Source organism: Schistocerca piceifrons, chromosome 2 (genome assembly GCF_021461385.2).
Source record: "Schistocerca piceifrons isolate TAMUIC-IGC-003096 chromosome 2, iqSchPice1.1, whole genome shotgun sequence".
NCBI classification, from domain to species: domain Eukaryota; kingdom Metazoa; phylum Arthropoda; class Insecta; order Orthoptera; family Acrididae; genus Schistocerca; species Schistocerca piceifrons.
This window is the reverse complement of record NC_060139.1, coordinates 882,352,275-882,372,087: the sequence shown is the minus strand read 5'-3', so window position 1 is coordinate 882,372,087 and position 19,813 is coordinate 882,352,275. Positions and strand designations below refer to the sequence as shown.

The 19,813-nt window shown below is 46.2% G+C and overlaps 1 protein-coding gene across 1 annotated transcript in view; it reads left to right on the top strand.

Annotated features, from left to right (window-relative positions):
• Window positions 1–19,813, top strand: part of LOC124775499 (Ig-like and fibronectin type-III domain-containing protein 1) — a 1,067,132-nt gene that overhangs the window by 190,227 nt on the left and 857,092 nt on the right. The gene's annotated exons all lie outside the window — the stretch shown is intronic.

The window sequence follows — 19,813 nt, the reverse complement described above, 5'->3', positions numbered from 1 at the left end:
GCCCACATCACCAGCGTGTTCCCTGTAGTGGCTTCTGGCCCAAAATTCACCGAACTTAACATCGTGTGGTTTTCGGTATTCCCCTAGAACTCAGAACTACTCAAACCTAACTAACCTAAGGACTTAAAAGGAAGGGCAGCGTTGGTCGGAATATTGAAGTTTTATTGATAGCAGAATCGATTTTCGATCACATAGTGATCATCTTCGGTGCTGTACACATTAAACTCAGCCACTGGTATCAAGTTATTGATAATTTGATACCAGTGTCTGAGTTTAATGTGTACAGCACCGAAGATGATCACTACGTGATCGAAAATCGATTCTGCTATCAATAAAACATCAACACTACGACCAACGCTGAGCTTCCTTTTAATTTAACATATATGGTCCTTGTGCACACAGCACTCCATGGATTCACCAATCAATAACCTAAGGACATAACACAGATCCGCAGTCCGGAACCGCGGGACTGCTACGGTCGCAGGTTCGAATCCTGCCTCGGGCATGGATGTGTGTCATGTCCTTAGGTTAGTTAGGTTTAAGTAGTTCTAAGTTCTAGGGGACTGATGACCACAGAAGTTAAGTCCCATAGTGCTCAGAGCCATTTCTTACACAGATCCATGCCCAATGCTGGATTCGAACCTGCGACCGTAGCAGTCGCGCAGTTCCGGACTGAAGTGCCTAGAACCGCTCGGCCACCGCAGCCGGCGCCACCACTTCCGAAAGCACTTATAGACACGTATCCACATGGTTTTAACGTTACTATTATCTGTTATTTTTTTAGTTAGTTCATTGTCATTTGGCCGGCCGGGGTGGCCGAGCGGTTCTAGGCGCTACAGTCTGGGACCGCGCGACCGCTACGGTCGGAGGTTCGAATCCTGCCTCGGGCATGGATGTGTGTGATGTCCTTAGGTTACTTAGGTTTAAGTGGTTCTACGTTCTAGGGGACTGATGACCTCAGAGGTTAAGTCCCGTAGTGCTCAGAGCTATTTCATTGTCACTTAGAAATCGGGAGTAAGGCGTACTGGTTTTATGTAGAGGCCATGTACTACGCTTCCTTCTATGCTGCCTACGCGTGTTAAATAAAATTTCATAAACTGATTTACTTCCTGGCGTCGTAAATTTAATGCCCAGCAGTGTACATATGGGACCTTCAGGATGTGGCAGAAGTCTGTTTGCGAACGGTATAAGTGTATGAGTGAGTCGCGCCCGCTTGCGGTGCGGCGCCTCAAAGGCGCGCAGAGACTGTCGCGAGGCCAGACGTGGCGTTTCCCACGCGTCCGCCCTCGCCGGCCGGTAACTCAGGGCGAGTGCAAGTGATAAACCCGCCGGCTGGTGGTGCTGCCGGCCGCCGACCGCCACCTGTTCTATCTTTATGGCGCGCCGCCACCCTGAAATATGGAGCGATAAATATGCCCGCACTACCCGCACACGGTTTTTGTCCGTCGCGGCGCTGGCGACGGGGTCGCTGCGTCCCCTGCATCCTTCCGAGAACCTCACTCCACCTGCTTCCCCATCCGGCTGGGGGAAAATGTATAGCTGCTCCTGCGTCCAGAAACAGTGACGCTTACAGTAGAAGTTACATCAACGAAATTCCAAGCTTTTAGGTGGACTCCTCCGTTGTAGTCACCCGAGTCCCATACCTTGATTTTCCTGTTTATAACTTAAGCCAAAACATATTCTCTCATTCGGGAGGTGGGCGTGGGGGGGGGGGGGAGGAGGTATATCCGGAGTGCAGGTTTTGTAGCTCTACGTAGCAAAGCGGACAAGACCGTCCCAGGGTGCGAGGACCGTCGTGTTTAGTCCTGTTACATAACGAGGAAAGACATCAACATTGTACAATGCAGTATTCTTACAAGTGGTCCTCATTCACAATCTATCATGTATGTACATCAATGCTGTACGTAAATAACGTTTAAATTGTTGTAGCGGTGCCTAATATATATATTGGCCACGACATCTTGGTAGATGATTGTTGCAGTGTCTGTCTGTTTATGGGTTGCATTTTTTCATATGACTTGTCAAACCAATGGCAGCACGGCATCTCTTGCCGCAATTGTCACAAGTGTATCTGGCTGCTGAGGCAGGAGCAGTGGTAGCATTGCGAAGCTTTTTCTGCCTTAATCTGTCTAACAAGCCTTCATCATGCTTCGACATTCCAGATGGTATATCATCATGCCACTCTGGTCTCATGCTAGCCCGTGCCCCCGATCTGTGCCGATTCCAAAGCTCTCCATATCTCATTTACAGGAGTCCTTGAACCTCAATACAGGACGTCCTACAGGTCTTTTGGCTATAGAGATCTCTCCAAGCATCACCTCACGTGGTAATCTGTCAGGATCCATACGGTGGACGTGTCCTAGCCAGCGGAGTCGTCTCTACTTCAAGATAGCTGAAATATTGTTGCAGTTAGTTTTAGCTAGCACTGCTTCGTTGGTCACTCGGTCCTTCCACGTTACTCCGAGGATGGATCTCAGGCACCGCATGTGCAAAGCATTAAGGCGACGTTCTTGTTTGGCATAGGTAGTCCATGTTTCCGATGCAGACAAAAGGAAGCCGAGGACGCAAGTTTGATATACAAGAATTTTTGTGGTCAAAGAGAGTTTGTTGTTTTTCCAAACACGTGTAGAGAGTTTGTCAAAAGTGTTCGCAGCTCTTCCAGTGCGAGCATCAATTTCCTTGTCAACAGACATGTTTGATTCTATAGTAGATCCAAGATATCAGAAGTTATCTACGACTTGCAGAGTAGTGCCATCTAGTGTGATATCCGGCTTTGTGTTAGCACCCTGAACCATAATTACGGTCTTACTGCTGTTTACACTCGTCGAGAATAGATGGCATGCGTGACTAAATCTTGATACTAGCTCTTGCAGCTCTTCTGCGGAGTTCGCGACAATTGCAGCATCATCAGCATACAGGAGTTCACGAGCGAGTATCTCGTAGCGCTTTGTCTTACTCTTCAGAAGACTGACATTGAAAAGCCTTCCATCTTTCCTAGTATGCAGATGTACTCCAACATTGTACTTCATCGAAGGTGAAGTCTTTCACCGCCGTGGTAAATATGAAGACCTAGAAATATTTTCGCTTTATCAGTGTACAGTGAAAGCTGCATCCCATTTCTAGATTGGAGTCCAGGAGCTCGAGTGTAATGCTTGTTCTAAAACAAATCTTTCATCATTCTCTTCATGTGGGGTACCACAGTCCTGTATTTGTTAAAAGCATTTTCGAGTTTTCCACTTCAGCTGGCTTTGATCATTATTCGCTTTATTACAGCTTGCAGGGCATGTTCAAGCGCAGTAGACGTCGGCACTTTGTACAGGTGTTCAATTATAGCCGGCCAGGAAGGATATCTGTATTTCTTTCAAGTCAGTACCGCCATTAGACTGTTGTTTATCTACATTATTACATTTACACTTACACAATCATGATTTTGGCTTCAAAGTGCCATTATAAAATGTTTTAAGTGTTATAAATTGCCTAAGATGGCTTACTGTCGTATTAAAATACGCTGTTGGACACATTGTCTAAGAGTCGATATTTCTGGCAGACCCAACTGCTTTGTTTTATTACTGAGTACACCATATCTATATTGTTATTTCTGACACTTTTAAACTGTGTCGGGCCGATAATCGAACCTATGTACCTGCATTTCACGATGAGTGACCTCCATTTCCGTTTTCTTTGCCGGCCTCACGGACCGATTCCAAATTTCCACTTTGCATTTGTTACCTCTCATAGCTTTCAGGCCCTTTAAAGACTCTCTTGTAGGACTAGCACCTCCGAAAGAAATGTTGCAGCTGTGTCTTTAACTCTACGCTTTGGAAACCAAGAAGTGGTAGGCGTGGTATGTACGTCAGGGAGGCTTAAGCTAAGAACATAGCCCCCTCCCCCTCTTCCACACGTCATATCTAAAACAATGCTACATTTGTGGTTTAACATAAATATGACTGTTGTGTTTGATGTACGCTTGAACATGAGCGATTGCATTTGAACACACTTTTTTTAGTGTTACACTTAACATTTTGTGACCAAAGTTATTAGTTAATGACGACTGAAGATCTATGGAAATCATTTCAGATAATTTTTAATGTACTGAATAACAGGCCTAAGATCTCTGAAAACTGGTTCAAGGAAGTAAGGAAGGACCTCGAGAGCCTCCGACTGAATCAGAAACACATTTCTAATCGACTAAAGTACAGGTTAATGATCGGCAGGTTTAAGCAGAACGGCGGCCGGACAGATACAGAATGCGACGCCATGCTACCTATACAGCAGTCCATAATTTATGCCGGTGCAGAATTTTGTGCCATGACCTCTCGATTATGCCCCATTGATGTTCCACGATATTCATGTTGGACGATCTGGGTGGCCGTATTATCATTTCAAACATCAACTTCCGACTCAGTGAAGTTATCGTTGAATCAAGTAGAAATCCCCAGGTACCAGTCTTTGAATGCTGGCCCCTGTATTGACAGGAACCGTATTGGAATCTTCCTACACGTCAATTAGGGGGCCTGAAGATGGCGTAATAAATCACCGAAACTGGTAGCACAATAAAATAACAGTTTGGAAATTATACGGCTGAAAGATGTCTGATTTTACGTTCTATAACAATTTCCAGTCAATGATCGGTTTAGCTGGACCAGAGGACCCAGTCAATTCCATGTAAACATAGCCCACACCATTATGGAGCCACCAACAGTTTGCACAGGGCCTTGTTTATAAATTGAGTCCCTGGCTTTGGGATCTGCTCCACACAAGAACTCTACTATCAACGTCTACTAACTGAAATCGATACTCATCTGACCAGGCCACGATTTTACAGTCGTCTGAGGTCCAACCGATATGGTCACGAGCCAAGGAGAGGCGCTGCAGGCGATCTCGTGCTGTTAGCAAAGGTACTATTGTCGTTCATCTGCCGCCGTAGCCCAAATTTCGCAGCACTGTTCTAACTGATACCTTCGTCGTACGTCCCACGTTTGTTTCTGTGGTTGCCTGTCGTTAGTAGTGATAACTCTGCGCAAACGTTGCTGCTATCGGTCGTTAAGGAAAGGCCGTCGGCCACTGCGTTGTGGCGTGAGTGAAAATACCTGGAATTCGGTCTTTCGGCACACTCTTGACACTGTGGATCTCGGGATATTGAATTCTCTAACGATTCGGAAACAGTGTCCCTTGCGTCTAGCTCCAACAAGAACTCCGCGTTCAAAGTCTGTTAGTTTACGTTGTGCGGCCATAATCAAATTGGAAACCTTTTCACGTGAATCATCTGAGTGATAATGAGAGCTCCACTTTTTTTCTTTCTTTCTCTTCAATTCCCCATCCAGGATGGTCTGACAGCAGCATATATGCGCTGCTCTTCGGCCAGAAGACATTAATTATACAACAGAAGACATTTAAAATTACGAAGGAGAAAATATGACGTACACAAGTATAAAAAGGGGAAACGTAATGGAAGAGAACAGACAAAAAGGGGACGACTGTAAAATAGAGATAAAAACCTTAAAAAAATGTATTGCGCGCAATAAAACCTCACAATGGAAGAATTAAAAGAACACAATGCGAAGTATGGCTGGAGCACAAAAGTAGCGATGGATGGCGTAGCACTGAAAGTAACACCTTGCACAAGTCCAGCACGCAATTAAAATCACAGCTCTGGATGCACAAGAGAACAGCACCAAATACAACACTGACGTAGCACACTGATCACGATGAGTAAACACAGGATTTGCCAGGGACATGGAGATGAGGGAGAAGGGAGGGAGGGGTGGAGAGGGGGCAGACGGGCAGGGGCGCGTCGAAGAGGGCTGGGGAGGGAAGAACGTGGGAGGGACACAGTTGAGGAGGGGGTGTAGGGACTCAGGGGGGGAGGAGGAAAATCCGCTCTGGGAGGAGAGGAGAGGGGGCCCGTGGGGAGGGGAGGGAACAAGCCCAGGTTACAACTGGAAGGAAGGGTAGATGTCACAGTGAAGTTCAACAACTGGGGGGGGGGGGGGGAGGTACTGGGAATTGCCCTGATGAAGGAGATGGAGGGTGTGGAGGTGGAGGTGGAGAGAAGGAGGGATACAGCGACAGAGGCGCGGCAACAGGCAGGGGTGGGGGGGGGTGGAAAGGAAGGGGGAGACCAAGGGGTGAGGGGTATGAAGCCTGCAGACAGTGTAAAGGATGTGGAGGTGTTGGAGGAAAAGGAGAAGGTCAGGGAAGGGGATGAGGTCATGCAGGAGTCATATGGGGGAAGGAAGGTGGATATGCAAGGCAATGAGGAGCACATGGCATTCAAGGATTTGGAGGGCCTTGTAATAGTGGGTGGGTGAAGAGATCCAGGCAACACTGGCATAAAAGAGGATGGGACAGATGAGGGTTTTGTAGATTTGGAGGATGGTAGAAGGACGCAATCCCTATGTCCAACCACACAGGAGTTTCAGGAGGCAGAGGTGGGAATGGGCTTTCTGCTGGATGATCAGGAGGTGAGGGGTCCAGGTGACGTGACGATCGAGGGTGAGGCCAAGGTTGGGGGTGAGCTGGATGGAACGACCATAAATGGTGAGGTAGAAATAATGGAGACGGCAGGAGCAGGTGGTGTGGCCTATGATGAATGCCTTGGTTTTGGGGAGGTTGAGACGAAGGAACCAATTGTTACAACAAGTGGTGAACTGGTTAAGGTGGGTTTGGATGGTGCATTGGGACTCTTGAAGGGTAGGATAGAGAGCCAGAAAGGCAGCATCATCAGCATATTGGAGAAGGTGAACAGGTGGGGGTAGCTTTGGCATATCGGTGGTGTACAGGAGATAGAGGAGGGGGGAGAGGCTGGAGCCCTAGGGGACGCCAGCAGTGGGATAGAAGTTACAGGAGTTGGTGTTTTCAAGGGTGATATAGGAAGGACGGCGGCAGGGGAAGGAAGCGACCAGTCGGACAAAATTGATAGGCAGGGTGTAGGTTTGGAGTCCAACGAAGAGACCGGGGTACGATAGAGCTCGGTCAATGCACTACACTTTTATACCTTGTGTACGTGATACTATTGCCATCTGTATAAGTTTTTGTATGTCCATCCTTTTGGCATGTCTCTGGGACAACGGCCGTTTACTGTTGTGACAAAATAAAACACCTTCAGCCATCCTTATGATTTTATTTTATTTTGTTGCAACCAGTTTCAATGCTTCAGTGCATCATCTTCAGGCTGTTGTTGATACGGTACGCAGATAATGTGTCAGCACGCCAACCATCAAGTGGGCTGTAAGTGTTTTATTTTGTCACAATCTGTATAAGTGGATATCGTTGTCCTGGGGCCCACAAGAGATACAGGTCGTGGTGTGTATGTCGCAGCACCTGACACTGCAGCTCTTACGGGTGCCAGCAGCTGTCTCCGGTAGAGAGCGAGTAACTACTTCAGATGAGTTTAATAATTGTAGACCGTGTCTTTAAATGTTTACAAGTTCTCGATAGTACACAGCAATTTTAAGACCTTTAGCGGAGACCTTTTCAATTAAATATTGATTTCCCGTGGGTCCTGCGCGGAGTCGAGCCTTCGCAAAGTGTGGTGGACAAGCCGACTAGTGTGACGTCAGATGTTCGTTGCAGGGCCCGTATCTCTCGTTGGCCCTGCGCTATCCGATGACGTTTGTCACCTCAGTGTGTACTACTTATAACTGCGATGAACAGGTTGTTGTGTTAATCGTGAGTGTGAAAACCACGAGAGGAGAGCGGGTGGGATGTAAACGTACCCAGGGAAGAGAATTCGACTGTTACGAACGGAAACGTGTTTCCTCTTAGTCGTTTGCAGGTCAGTGACTGGTGGAGGCGTTCTGTTATTTCGGTAAATATCCGTTTCTCATCGGATGCAGGCACGGTGGTAAAGGATCGCACCGTTGCTCCTGTTTCCTGCTCGCAGACGGAGAAAAACATATATTGTGCTCGGCGAGGGCAGCGTAGTGGGGCGCGGAAGAACGCACGGCCATCCGTGCCCGGCGTGTTTTCCGAGCCGGCGGACTGGCGCACATCAAAGGGGCGGGGGTGGCGAAAAACGGGCTCAGAGGGGCAGTGGAAGGGAGGGTGGTGGGGGGGGAGGGTGTGGCAGCGGAGACTCGTGCCTCATTACATGCCAGTCCAGCCAGCAGCGCATGCGAGGCTCCGTAAATAAATCTGGTCCAACAAACGGCGAGGAGAGCGGAAAAACGCGCTCTTTAGGACAGCGGCCACATTCGCGGCATACTAGGAGGAAATGTCACTTTGACGGCGAAACATGGAGCCACTGAGTACAGAGATAAGCAAAAACACGGGGAAAAGTCTAATATTATCAAGCGCGTCACCACTGAAGCTAATTTATGGGTCTTGAAAACGACAAATCTTATAGAAATAAGTCAAAAAGTGCCTACACAAAACGACTAGAACATTAGGTTCAAAACGCTCCAAGGCACATCTGAGATCATCAGTACCCTAGACTTAGAACTACTTAAACCTATCTAACCTAAGGACATCACACACATCCATGCCCGAGGCAGGATTCGAACCTGCGACCGTAGCAGCAGCGCGGTTCCGGACTGAAGCGCCTAGAACATTAGGATATTAACATATTCACAGGGGACAGATGAACGACATTAAACTGTAGCTTATGAAGGAGGAAGGAAGGTACATGAAAGCTCCAAGGAATGAAGAGGTAGAGTTCATTGAAAAAATTAAATAAGACAGATAGAGAACGGGGAGTCTTCTAATCTTGTGGAGTTTCCATTTGCTTATATGAGGCTATTTCAATAACAACGTCCCACAATTTCATGCTCAGAACATGTTTATTCTTAAGAGCTATGTATTTGGTGACAGTATCAATCAACATATCCTGACCTGCCCGGATAGCCGAGTGCACTAAAGGGCCAACTTCCGCGATTCCCCAGTCGCGATGGTTCCGTATCGAATCCACCCGGAGGGTTAATGACGAAGACCGGTCTGCGGCCACTCTGAATGAGGTTTATAGGCAGTTTCCCACATTCAACTAGGCTAATACCGGGCTGGTACCCACGGAGCGTCTCAGTCGTACGATTTGCAAACATGTATAAAATGTTGTCACAGATCTTGACTAGCTCCCACCATAAATTTCAGATGTTTCCGCCAATGAGATACGTGTACTACATGAAAGGGGAGACGAGTGTCGCCCCGCTCCCACGTCCAGACTTGTTTGTCGGAAAGTCAGGAAAATTTTGTTGCGTTTCGCACACCGTTCCCACGGGAAGAGCAAGGGTTGGAAATGTGCAGACAAACAAGTGGCTATCGATGTTGCTTGCGGAAATGCGATTGGAGAACACACATAGTAGCATAATGACAAGTGGATAGGTGACGAATTTACTACCAAAGCAGTGTTCTCACGCATTCCACAAGTTGTTTCCCGTTTTGCTATTCAGGACACTACTCTTCCGTTCCGCCGCTCACTGTCGCGGAAGATGAGCCAGGAGGATAATCCCTGAAAAGACTCATCCAGCTGTCCACGAGACCCAATATCAGGAGATCCACCACTCTAAGCGACCGACAGCTCTTCCAGAATGTGCGAAAGTTCCTCCTGTTTTCACCCCAGCGGAAAGGAATTCCCCTGGTCAAGATAATATGCAATTCGTTGAAAAAACAACTTTTTATCGAGTCATCAGTCTTGTGACTGGTTTTATGTAGCCCGCCACGAATTCCTCTGCTGTGTCAACCTCTTCATCTCAAAAGAGAGAGCGAGAGAGAGAGAGAGAGAGAGAGAGAGAGAGAGAGAGAGAGAGAGAGAGAGAGCGAGAGCGAGAGAGAGAGAGATTAGGTGCAGAGGGTGGGTCACCTACCTTGATACATGCTATCCCCTAGCCACTCGTGTAATCAGCGTGCAGTGCAGATGGGAAGTCGACAGATAAAAACTGGATCATAAAGTAAATGAAGTAAGAATGTCTCGAATGTGAAGTCAGTATTCAGGTAGGACAAAATGTGAGGGGAAAGATCTAAAACAGGCCGCCGCCTCACAATGTACGCAAAAATGTGAATGGTTCTACTAAAATAGTTGTTATGAGAGGGGGCTAATGACCCCGTTCAATCCGTGGAAATGTGCTTGGTTTAAGGAAGTATTCTCAACTGCTTTCCAGAGGACCGCCAGATTGTCTCTTGGCCGACATATATCCGACTCGGATTCCTATCGTTTATAGAACCGAGAACCCTTTTACCTCCAGGAAAAATCTAACAACGGAATATGCACCACCATCTCGCTCGATAAGGAGGACAGAATATGTAGAGAAATAAACGTAGATGCGGAACCAAACATAGACACAGAGACAGACGAATTTGGAGAGACAGAGACAAATCAAACCTGCGGCGGTGTTGGCAGAGCCATACCTAGGCGAGATGACCTCCTGCCAAGGGTACACAGGCACACAGGAGCCACCAAAAAAGAAGAGAGAGAGAGAGAGAGAGAGAGAGAGAGAGAGAGAAGAACGTGGTTTAAGGATTAACCGGGAGACATACGTGTGTTCTCCTGCTCTCTGTGCTCCTGACTACGAGAAGAAGCCTTTCCCTTGGCCCATGACTGCAAACGTCTGCTGTCATCACAGTGACTTTTCTACAGTGTCCTTATTCGACCAGTTAACATCACAAAGAAACGACTAGAACCGAAAGGATGTCTGCGGCTAACAGACTACCTGACGCAACAGTGCGATCGGGTCTCACAGACACGCTTTCTCATTAGCGTTCTTGCTAATGCTTCCTGGCACATTAAAACGGTGTGCCTGACCGAGACTCGAACACGGAACCTTCGTTTTTCGCGGGCAACTGGTCTACCGACTAAGCTGCCCCAGCACGATACTCGACCCGTTCTCACAGCCTCAGTTCTGCCAGTACCTCGTCTCCTACCTTCCAAACTTCTCAGAAGCTCTCCTGCGAATCTTGCAGAACTAGCACTCCTAGAAGAACGGATAGGTAGAGCACTTTCCCGCGGAAGGCAAAAGTCCCGAGTTCGAATCTCGGTCCGGCACACAGTTTTATATCAGTGCACACTCCGCTGCAGAGTGAAAATTTCATTCTGGCATCGTTCGTGCTATTTGACCGAAGGCTCCCGACTCTTGCAGATTTTTGTCTACTGGTGACAAGAGAGTGACGTGACGGTGGAGAAAACAACCAAGCAAGGAAACAAAGATCGAAGTAATGTGAAAGTGAATTACGTTTCGGTCAGTAATTTCGCACTACCAACCTTCGAAACCTAACTTCATTCACGCAGTCAATGAGTCTGCTTCCCTAAAAACAACGAAATGCTGAATTAAAGTATAAGAAAAAAATCATTTCTAGGAAGGAATATATTTTCTGTTCATTTAATTTCAGTCTTTTTTATGTTATTCCTAATGAAAAATTTAGGCACTATTGATAATGTGTGAGCTGCAAATAAAGTCTGTTCTTTGTGAAGACGTACTAAAAAGAATGAACAGTATCTGGCATAAGAAATTAGATACAGATATTACTTTCAGTGTCTTTAAAAGTTTATGCCATTTGTAATTTATTTACTACAGTGATAGGTTTAATTACTTCTGTGCAATATTTTTCGTCAATACGCGTATAAATCGTTCATATAATATTGGGTTGACAAATAAGTTCGTAGCATTTTTCTGTAAGTTTAGTAAACACAACAGATACACGTAATAGAGACTTTATTCATAAATAATATATTCTCCTTCACTAATTAAAACAGTCTGCCAACGGTGGGGTAACTTTTCAATTCCGCGACTTTAGATATCACGCAGTTTTGAGGCGAGGAAATCGCCGAGCTATGTACAGAGCGCATTTTCATCCCGAGAGGAAGCTCCGCTCCTTTAAGGTTGTTTGAAAAAGAGCGAGTGTGGAAAATGTGAAAACCTTAGGGCGCAAATCAGGGGAATAAGGTGGGTGCGGAATGACTGCCAACCCAACTCCTGATTGGTGTTTCTTGTCAGTTTAGAAGAATAGGGGCGGGCATTATCGTGGAGTAGCATGGCTTCACCCAGTCTTCCTGGTCGTTGTTCTTGGATAGCGTCTCCAAGACGTGTCAGTTGTTGACAATATATGTCAGTAGGGATGGTTATACTTCGGAGAAGCAATTCGTATTGCACCACACCGTCGCTGTTGTATCATATGCGTAACATTATCTTCAGCGGATGCGCGCAGATCTTTGTCCGAGGAGTTGCTGCTTTGTTTGGGCTCAACCATTCCATTCTTTTTTCTTATGCAAAGATAAAGACCCCATTTATCGTAACTAGTAACGATACAGGACAGGAATGGTTGCTGTTTTTCACGAGCCGTTGACGAGCAAGCAGAGATGTTTAGAGCATGCGATATTCACATACCCGATTTTTGATCCAACTGCACGAAAATGTTGCACGATGGTGGAATGATCACAGTTCATCACACCTGCCAGCTGTCGAGTACACTGAAATGGAGTATTTAAACAGTTTTCATCAAACCCATAATGTATTTCTGAACGTGGAGAGTCTCTAATGTCAAAATAATCCTCCTTAAAACGAAAAAAACTATTGCTATTTTGTCTAAAACTGACACGGTGAGACCGTGGCTGTGTACAATTAATGTAGATTAATTCTTACAGAGAAGAAAACAGCAACCAGCCGCTATTAATACAGCTATTTATTTAGGTAAATAGCGCCGTTCCGGTTTCTAACTGGCAAGTTCATCATCAGACGGCTGTTCACATGATTTTCAATATACACTTTACATTATCGTCCGTTTTCGATTTTTATTATTCCACTGTGGCGAAGTATTTTTGGTGTGTTGTTGCCCTACGGTAGAAAAACAGTGTTAGAAGCGCCCTATGTGAAAATAATTAACCTCCAAACGATGAAATACAACGTAAATAAATATGTGAGGTTACGTGGTTATGGTACTTACGTTGAAAATTCGGCGCGATTTTGTTGCGAAGTTGCAGGATTGTATTTTTCGCATATTCCTAAATATATCCAGCACTTACGTAACTTGTGCATCACCATATCGTGAAAAGTACCACACACACACACACACACACACACACACACACACACACACACCAAAAAGAATTTGCCACATGTGAAGTTATCACAGAGATTGCAGACTTACAAACTCAACAGTGTCAGAGACGTTCTCTCTCAGAGACATCACAATATACAGGTTGCTTTGATTTCACAGAACGACTGTTTTTAAAGAATGACATAATGAAAATTAAAACAGAAAGATAAACCTTACATTCTGAGCGTATAATATTACAAATGAAGTTGACAGATGTAGTAATCAACTTGTGTGAATGCTACTTATATGGTATTATGTAAATACTGTGCTATATACAAGGAGCAACATAGAGGTGAGATAAAATGAATAATATGACAGTAACAAATGTATTAAGATCTATCTATGGTGCGCTGAAATTTTGAATCAAGTATTGTAGCAGCAATTTTGTTTCTTTCTTTTTTTTTCAAGGTCTTGCAATGTCTGCCCAATGGTGTTATCCCCATACATGGCGCAAATGATACTCGCTGCCTCCGCTGCTGTTACCCCTCTATTGAACTCAAACAGCATGTCGGAAATGTTCTGATCCATTTTCTAGTCGACAGCTCCACTCTCTATCTCCAAACGACAAAATGACAATCTGTAAACTCAAACAGCAACAGTGAGCTACCAATCCAAAACAATAATCGATAAATAAACACATAGGAACCGGGATACCAACATGCAAAACAAAAATGCTATGAACTCACGGACCAACCTGACTGAAACTTCCTTCCAGATTAAAACTGTGTGCCGCACCGAGACTCGAACTCGGGACCTTTGCCTGTCGCGGGCAAGTGCTCTACCAACTGAACTACCCAAGAACGACTCACACCCCGTCCTCACAGCTTTACTTCTGCCAGTACCTCGTCTCCTACCTTTCAAACTTTACAGAAGCTCTCCTGCGAACCTTGCAGAACTAGCACTCCTGAAAGGCAAAGGTCCCGAGTTCGAGTCTCGGTCCGGCACACAGTTTTAATGTGCCAGGAAGTTTCATATCAGCGCACACTCCGCTGCAGAGTGAAAATCTCATTCTGGCAACCTGATATTTTTCAGTACTGCTTAATTTTTATTAAACCTGCTTACAGAATTATAAAGTGTGATAAACATGCCTGGAACAAGTTGTAGGAAAGCAGTTTTACCAGCGGGGATGGGTGAAACTTCTGTGTGTCTGTCCAACCAGAGAGTTTCCTACCGAGGGAGCAGTGCGCTGTTAGCGATATTAATTACAGTCTAAAGCGTTGTCAACATACGAACATATAGAGAGGCTACTTACATGGGACATGGAGAGGCAGCTTTGGCAGGGGCGCAGGATGTAGGATGTCCTCGGTACGGCTCTGGTGATTGGCTGCAGTGAAATCGGAGGTTATTTCGGGCTGCTGCGCGACACGACGTGCAGCGGCCGTCGCTGTAAAACATTCCCGCCCGCCTTTGTGGGCCCAGCAGTGCTGTGTTGTTGGTTGCGGCGGGCTGACAGCCTGGCGCCCACATTCCGTCGCCATTGCGCGTTTTCGCCGCTTTGACTCGTCGCACGCAACTCGCACGTGACGGCTGTACTGCGGGGTAATAGGCGCAGGTGGTAGCGGCGGAGGCAACGCCGGGACAAAGGGCACCGCGCTGGCAGCCTCCACGTCTCGCAGCCTGCTACTGCTACTGGGCGCTGTTGTTCGGCACGAGTTTGTGCCAGTTGTCCGCACTGACACTTTCGCAGCGGCCGAATGTATTGACATTTCTGCGGACCGAAGACACTTCGTGTAGATTTTTTTCCTTTCACATTCGTTGCCTTCGTCAACTCATTCAGTCTTAACCCAGACCTCGGGCTAAGCTAAAGATCAGTCTGCCACCACGACCAGGTTTCTTGGCTAATGATAAACAGCTTCAGCTGTATCTACTCCTTTATTTTTTTAACATTACCGGTTCAATGACGCTAAAAGCTACATCTTCAGGTGAACATCTGCGTAACAGTAAATCAAGAAGGAATCACGATGATGTGATATTTATCCAAAATAATTTTAAGATTAAAAAAAAAATTCTTTCATAAAACTTTTACATGAGAAAATTAAAACATTTGTACTCATATAACTAAATTATTAGAGCTAAAAAGCTAAGAACTTTGTACCCAACATTCGTTGTCCGTCAGAACAGGACACCTCTAAAAGGTTGTAACTCATTCAATAAAGCAGCCGGATGCATGTGTTGCAATTCAGTATGGCGGATGGGGCCTTAATAAATTATACCATATTGATATCCATTAATAAGGTGAAACTATATGAGCAAATATTAAGGCGCAGTTTGCAGCTAACGTCCAAACTCAAGAAGTGGTTGCAGCAGACTCGATGGATATTGTAAGGAACATCGACAAAACGCTTCATCGAGCGAGGTGGCGCAGTGGTTAGCACCCTGGACTCGGATTCGAGGGGGACGACGGTTCGAGCCCGCTTCCGGCCATCCTGATTTAGCTTGTCCGTGATTTTCCTAAATCGCTTCAGGCAAATGCCGGGATGGTTCCTTTGAAATGGCGCGGCTGCCTTCCTTCCTATCCCACATGTACAGCTTCTCAGGTCTACACGCAATGGCGACCGTTTGCTGTCTTTCACTGACGGAGTGAATGGAAACAGCTTGCCTATAGACGGCTTCCTCATGTGCTGATGATGCACCAGCTCAATCGAATGACGGGTGCTCTTTTGGGGGACACATGAATGGTGGGAGAGAACAACGAATATTGGGATAACAAGAACAGATACTTTTGTTGAAAAAAAAACAAGTAGAACGTAACAGTGACAGCTGACATTTATTCCCATTACTAAACCCCGTAAGTTATTCTAACACACTTTTGAAAGGAGGGCGTTTAATTACTTAAAAGAGGAGCATCAAATTCATACATTACGGCAAAGGAACGGACCTACCGGCGGTGTCCACTGAATAAAAAAATACTTCGAAATTCCGAATATAATTGTGTTACAAAATGTTTTAAAAATTATGAATGCTTTTACAGTCAAAAAGAATCCAGACTATAGTCAACTTTAATACTCTTTAAGTATAGTTAAAACTTGAGAAAATGATTTCTCGTAGCTGTGGTTGCCCTACCTGCAGGGTTGTGTCCACAATCACGATTTTTTGCTTTGAAATTCGTTGGCTTCGCTGACTCACAACCTTACTGCCACCTTCCAACATAATCTATGCCTTGTGTTAAGCTGCAGATCAGTCACCAAAACTTTATTGTGCCTCTATGCTACGTGTGGAAAGCCCATTATCCCTGTAAGAGCCCCGGGCTCCACAGAAATGTGTCTCTGCAGGAATGACACCTGCGCCTTCCGTGAGGCGGCTAGTCCAGAACTTCCTTCGTGTATGCCATACCCACCTGAAGCAAATCATTCATGATTAATCCCGCAATGCTAAGTAATTGCAGCTGTGAAACTGCTATGCTACGACCGACTTTTTCTATGGGATTATGATATAGTGATTTATTCTTCTTGTCGACATGCGGTAGGATACCTGGCTGTTTCTCAAATCTTGCGGCAATGGCTGCCGTCAGCTTGGAAGACTAGTGTGTCCAGAGCACTAAAAATAGTGCAGACGTAGAAGTATCAACAGCACATTGGTATCAACAACACGCTCAGCATGAAAACTTGGTCATTATGGTTCATTTACACTGTACTCTGAATGAATGGGCCCAGTTTCTGGAGGTAAAAAGACTCTCCGAACATCACAGAACCATCTCCAGCTTGAACGACACTCTCCACCCGAAACTGCTTTAAGAGTCTCATTGCACCGTCGGTACACTCTAAAGGATTGCACCATCTGAAAAGAGGCGAAATTACGACTCATGAGACCACATTGTACGCTCCCAGTCAGGTGCTGTCCAGCTTCTGTGTTGTGCAGCTCACTGAAGACATGCAGTTTTATGTGTCACTGTGAGCAATGGTTTTTTGTGAGCGTTGAGCTTTATAGTATGGGCAGATACAAGCGTTGAAGTTCATGGTAAACTGAAATTGCAAAAACCACAAACAGATGTTAAGTGATGATTTACTAATGACAGGTTTCGCTGTGTTAAAGCAGCATCTTCAGGCTGTTAGATAAATGTCGTGTGACTATGGCCTCCCGTTGGGTAGACCGTTCGCTGAGAGCAAGTCTTTCGATTTGACGCCACTTCGGTGACTTTCGCATCGATGGGATGGAATGGTGATGATTAGGACAACACAACACCCAGTCATTGAACGGAGAAAATCTCAGACTCTGCCGGGACGCGAACCCGCTCCCTGAGGATTGACATGCTGTCGCGCTTACCACTCAGCCCCAGGAAGGGGGGAAGTCGTCAACAAATAATAAGTAGCAGAGTACTGGGGTGAATAATGCAGGGCATGAGACATCTTTAGTCCGTCATGGCAGGGATAAAGCCCTGGAGGCATTCAGTTGTAAACTAAACAATGTTTTCTAAATTTAAATTTTCCGCCAAAAGCAAAGTCCCAGGTTCAAAAAATGGTTCAAATGGCTCTGAGCACTATGGGACTTAACATCTGTGGTCATCAGTCCTCTAGAACTACTTAAACCTAACTAGTCTAAGGACATCACACACATCCATGCCCGAGGCAGGATTCGAACCTGTGACCGTAGCGGTCTCGCGGTTCTAGACTGTAGCGCCTAGAACCGCACGGCCAGTCCGGCCGGCTAACTTTTATGACCTGTATTGATTTTTAAGTCGGCTGGCTTGAGTCAATAGCTATTAGAAATGCGCTAATTGTTAGTCGGGGTCTCCTGCCTACACTATGAGATCAGCAGAAAAACCACACTGAGCAGTCGAAGTTCTCCCTCGCTTGAGCCTCGAAGAGGAAGCAGAGTGTTCGCACTCACATGTGTACGTGCCGATAAACGCGGAAATGGGCATACTCGTCCAGCTAAATACGTTCTTCAGAGTTTCGAGAGACTTCACGGAAGCACGCCTACCGGCTTTACTCCAAGCGCATTTCCGCAGCCGGACGGCATACAAAGAGCCGCGTAGCGCGCTGAGTGGCCGAGCATAAAGAGCGTCCGAACACGGACGGGCGGCGGAGTGGACGGGCTGACGGACGCTAAGTAATTACACGCGGCGAGGGGCCGCCTACTTGTGACTCTGGCGTCAAAGCAGCGCCGCGCCGGCGAGCACTCGGCTTATCCCGTGCACCGGCTGGGGTGGAGGGCTAAGCCTCGCGGTCTCGGCAAATTTAAACCGCAGCCGCTATCAGATTAGCGGACCGGCTCTGAGGGCCTGCGTCGTCGCCCCACACACCGCATCCACCGGCGCGAGATCGCTCGGCACGGCTGCCCACTGAGCAAGTGTTGGGGCGTGAAGCTCCCTACTTACAGAGGCACGGTGTGACAGTGATGAAAATAATGATCGCACGCATGCGGCACTGAGACGTATACATCAAAAGACCAGCTTGTCTGATAAAAGGAAGAAACATGAATACATGTTACTTTCCTCTTCACCATCTTTTCAGAGTCGTAATTAGATTGCACACGCCCCACACCATTACAGAGCCTCCATCGGCTTGAACGATCCCCTACTGACATGCAGGGTCCATGGATTCATGAGGTTGTCTGCATACCCGTACACGTCCATCCGCTCGACACAATTTGAAATGAGATTCGTCCGACCAGGCAGCATGTTTCCAATCATCGACAGTCCAATGTCGGTGTTGACGGGCCCAGGCAAGGCGTAAGGCTTTGTGTCGTGCACGAATGGGCCTTCGGCTCTGAAAACTCAAATCGATGATGTTTCGTTGAATGGTTCGCACGCTGGCACTTGTTGATGGCTCAGCACTGAAATTTGCAGCAGTTAGCGGAAGGGTTGCAGTTCTGTCACGTTGAACGATTCTCCTCAGTCGTCGTTGGACCCGTTCGCGCAGGATCTTTTTCTGGCCGCAGCGATGTCGGAGATTTGATGTTGTACTAGATTCCTGATATTCACGGAACATTCGTGAAATGGTCGGACGGGAAAATCCCCACTTCATAGCTACCTCGGTGATGCTGTGTCCCATCGCTCGTGCGCCGACTATAACACCACGTTAACACTCACTTAAATGGCTCTGAGCACTATGGGACTTAACGTCTGAGGTCATCAGTCCCCTAGAACTTAGAACTACTTAAACCTAACTAACCTAAGGACATCACACACATCCATGCCCGAGGCAGGATTCGAACCTGCGACCATAGCGGTCGCTCGGTTCCAGACTGTAACGCCTAGAACCGCTCGGCCACCGCGGCCGGCCTCACTTAAACCTTGATAATCTGCCATTGTAGCAGCAGTAATCGATCTAACAACTGCGTCAGTCACTTATCTTACATAGGCGTTGCCGACCGCAGCGCCGTATTCTGCCTGTTTACATTGTATTTGAACACGATTGTCTATACCACTATCTTTGGCGCTTCACTGTGTAAGAAAATGGCACTCGTTATGTGAAAAAATAACATAAGAATTTTGTTTCTGTGAAGATACGCAGCCTCTAATACTTAATAAGAGGAAACATTTGTTCGTAATAGGCTGTAGCGTAAACGTTCTTTATTTAAATCGTGCGATTAGCTAATTTCGACCATAAGTCGTTTTCAAGGAAATGTGTAAAATATGTAATATCAAGCATGTGCTTGAAAACGACGTATCATCTAAGTCAGCTAATCTCACGATTAAAATAAACAACATATACGTTACAGCCTAATACGGACCATGTAAATAATTCTTATCCTATTAACTTCCACCTGTCGCTATTAACTTTCTTTCAGTCCCACTCCATTATAAACCAGTCCTAGATCCAAGATAAACTCTTCAGACTACGTTGAG